This window comes from Lipotes vexillifer, unplaced genomic scaffold (assembly GCF_000442215.2).
Source record: "Lipotes vexillifer unplaced genomic scaffold, Lipotes_vexillifer_v1.1 scaffold334, whole genome shotgun sequence".
NCBI classification, from domain to species: Eukaryota; Metazoa; Chordata; class Mammalia; order Artiodactyla; family Lipotidae; genus Lipotes; species Lipotes vexillifer.
In genome coordinates this window covers 664,282-668,212 of record NW_006799673.1, presented here as the reverse complement: position 1 = coordinate 668,212, position 3,931 = coordinate 664,282, and positions in this window count along the sequence as shown.

The following is a 3,931-nucleotide window of genomic DNA, read 5'->3' as shown; positions in this document are numbered from 1 at the left end:
GGGCTTCTGTAGTTGTGGCACGTGGGCTCAGTAGTTGTGGTTCATGGGCTCTACAGCTCAGGCTCAGTAGTTGCAGCACACGGGCTTAGCTGCTCCATGGCATGTGGAATCTTCCCAGACCAGGGCTCGAACCTGCGTCCCCTGCATTGGCAGGCAGATTTTTTTTCCCCCATCTTTAAAATATAACATTTATTGCTTAGATGGTTTGATACAGAACAGCTTTTTTTTCTCATTTTGAACTTGGAAGTACTATACAACTGAACGCAAAGTGGAACGAAAAGTACCCAAATCGAACTTGTGATTCTGTGTTCATGTGGCATAAACGAGTTTTGTACATAACGTACCATAAGTTTTTAAGTTCCCTTTAGAAAAATATGAATTCTACACGTTTATTATTGTTTCCTGCTTAATGCATGGGCTGAAATCACTAGGATCAACTTCCTTCTGGAGGAAAGAGAGGAACAGAGGGTGGAAAGAATGGTGAAACTTTCTGAAACCGGCATCCGACCGTCACATAGCTTCCCCAGGGCTGGTGGAAAAAACAGCCCTTTGGGTTTTTTGTTTTGTTTTCACAGCTGGGAGTTTCATGTAGTGATTGAATCTCAGCATCGGTCCATAAATCAAGAGAAAAACAAAAGAGAGAAATGTGCACCTCAAAAAACTTTTCAGAAGATCCATGTATATATATTTGTAAAAGCCCTGAGAGAAGGAGAAAGAGAATCAAACAAATGTATAGAAACAAATTAGCTGGACATGCAAACTAAGCTATGATTCACCCAGAGTTTAAACAAATCACAAATTTCAGTTTAATACTGGGGGAGGGGACAGAACAACAAACAAATGATACATCTCTCAACCTCACTAGTAAAATGTGGCAAAACCTTATCCACTAGGAGGGTGCAGATGAAGGTTAAATAAAGCTTTCAATCAATAGTGATTATTAAAAAAAAAAAAATAGTGATTACTGCGAGCGGCAGCCCTGGCTGTGCTGTGGCCTGGTTGGCAGGAGGATTCTTAACCACTGCGCCACCAGGGAAGTACCTATACACATACCTTTTGTTTGTTTGTTTTTATTTTTTATACAGCAGGTTCTTATTAGTTATCTATTTTAAACATATTAGTGTATATATGTCAACCCCAATCTCCCCGTTCATGCCACCCCCACCCCCCAACTTTCCCCCCTTGGTGTCCATATGTTTGTTCTCTACATCTGTGTCGCTATTTCTGCCTTGCAAACCGGTTCATCTGTACCATTTTTCTAGATTCCACACATATACATTAATAAACGATATTTATTTTTCTCTGACTTACTTCACTCTGTATGACAGTCTCTAGGTCCAGTCTCTACAAATGACCCAATTTCGTTCCTTTTTATGGCTGAGTAATATTCCATTGTATATAAGTACCACATCTTCTTTATCTGTCTGTCGATGGGCATTTAGTTTGCTTCCATGAGCTGGCTATTGTAAATAGTGCTGCAATGAATACTGGGGTGCATGTGTCTTTTTTTTTTTTTTTTTTGGCTGTGTTGGGTCTTCGTTGCTGCACATGGGCTTTCTCTAGTTGTGGTGAACAGGGGCTACTCTTTGTTGCAGTGCACAGGCTTCTCATTGCTGTGGCTTGTCTTGTTGCAGAGCACGGGCTCTAGGTGCACAGGTTTCAGTAGTTGTGGCACATGGGCTCAGTAGTCGTGGCTCACGGGCTCTAGAGCACAGGCTCAGTAGTTGTGGTGCACAGGCTTAGTTGCTCCATGGCATGTGGGATCTTCCCAGACCAGGGCTCAAACCTGTGTCCCCCTGCATTCACAGGCAGATTCTTAACCACTGCACAACCAGGGAAGCCCCGCATGTGTCTTTTTGAATTATGGTTTTCTCTGGGTATGTGCCCAGTAGTGGGATTGCTGGGTCATATGGTAATTCTATTTTTAGGTTTTTGCTTCTGTTTTAGTTTTGGTTTTTTGGCTGTGAGGCATGTGGATCTTAGCTCCCAGACCAGGGATCGAACCCGCACCCCCTGCCTTCCAATGAAGGTGAAGTCTTAACCACTGGATGCAGGGAAGTCCCCATCTACTTTTTTTAACCTAAATAAAAATGAAACTTTACCTTGCCTTCTGTGACTCGAAAACCAATGTCACTTGCAATAAAGGTTGCAATACAGAAAAAGTGAACCATGAAAATAAACACATAACTGATAAAGTAAGAAATGTCTGTGCACAGCCTCAAATCTTCCCATGCATAATTCGAGGAAACAATGTCCTAGAACATCAGAGGCTTTGTCAAACGTAAACAAATCTGGATGCTGGCTGAAGTGGTAAAGAGAGATTTTAATCAGTAGTAACTATTGCAATAGGGAAAAGAGACCAGCATGAACTGAACTCAACTTTAATTTGGACAGAAATAGCTGCGTATTTTAAAGTGAAAATGAAGAAGGGAGGGAGGCACCTGGGGGCTCAGTAGAGTCAGAGAAATGAAAACTTACCAAAGGTCAAGTGTAAATGCAACTAGGCCAGTGGTGTCTGCTAGCTGGTATTACTGAAGTTAGAATTCTACTTTCTCACAGAGACTGGGAGACAGAGGCTCTGTCCTCAGTTGTCCTCAGGTGTTGGCTGGAACAAACAGTAAAAATTTTTGGCAGCCTTTTCTCAGGCAGGCACTTTAAGGGGGGTCGGTGTTAGAGTCATCTTAGGGAGGCAGCCTTGAGCTATTAGAAACTATGCTAGTGGTTGTTCAACTCTTTACAGGCCAAGGCTGAGGCCTAGTTGAGAAGAGGGTTCAGAGGAGCCTGGCTAGAGTTTCATAAAGGAGAGAATCTTCGTCAGCTTCTTCGGTTTAGATAAAAGTGAAAAGAACATAATGCATCATCGTGTGATGAGACTATGAGCCAGGTGCTTCAGGAGCTTATGAGGTAGATACTCTTAATCTTATTCCCATAAAAAGGTTGAGGAATCTAAGGCTCAGAAAGGTTAAATCACCTGCCCAAGGTCAGGCAGCCAGAGGTAGCAACTGGAACCTAGGTCTCACTGGTTCCAGAGTTCATAGGCCCATTCTATGCCTATAGCCTCTGACCACCCACAAATGCCCTTCCTGCCAGTGTCACTGGTCCAGACTATTGAGTCTGGATAAATGTGTGGTGCAGGGCAGTGGTTCTCAGCTCTGGCTGCTCAGTGGAATCACCTGGGGAGCTTTAAAAGTACTGATGCTTGGGTTCCACCCCCAGAAGTGCTGTTGCAATTGGTCTGGGGTGCAGCCTGGACACTGGGAATTTTAGAAGCTCCCAGGTGATCCCTATGAACAGCCAGGTTTGAGATTTGGATGATCACTGTGTGCTAGAAGCCTTCACAGTGATCATCCCATATGATCCTTGCAAGAGCCCTGTGAGGAAGGCAGGCAGGCAGGCAGGCGGCAATGACCGTGTCCTGCTGATGAGGAAACAAGCTCAGGGAGACTAAGGCTCATACAGTTAATAACATCTGGGGATGGAATCAAGTTTGTTGACCTCCAGCTCTGAGTTCTCTGCCAAAGGTTACTGCTCTTCAGAGGTCTAATTGAGAGGGAAAAAGCAATGTCTCCAAGAACAGAAATGAGCAGCTTACTTTCTCTTGCAAGTTAAAAGTCATTTCTCACCCCCACTGAACACGTGGAGGAGGGGATAGTACTTGCCTCAGCCACAGGACCCAAAACGAGGCCAAGGGATCCCAGACAGGTGAGCAGTGGCCAACCCTCCCTGGCAGTGTACCATCGGCAGAAGTCAAGGCTGGGCCAGAGCAAGAAGGCCTGCAGTTCTCTGATAGTGCTGCTTCCCACGCCCACGTTCCTGCAGGGGGTGGTGATCCTTGCTACCAGGCACCTGCTGGGAGCTGGGTACAGCCGAAGGAAGTCAGGGACCCGTTACTGTACCAGGCAGTGAGGGTCCTGCTGCAGTCTCCAGAACC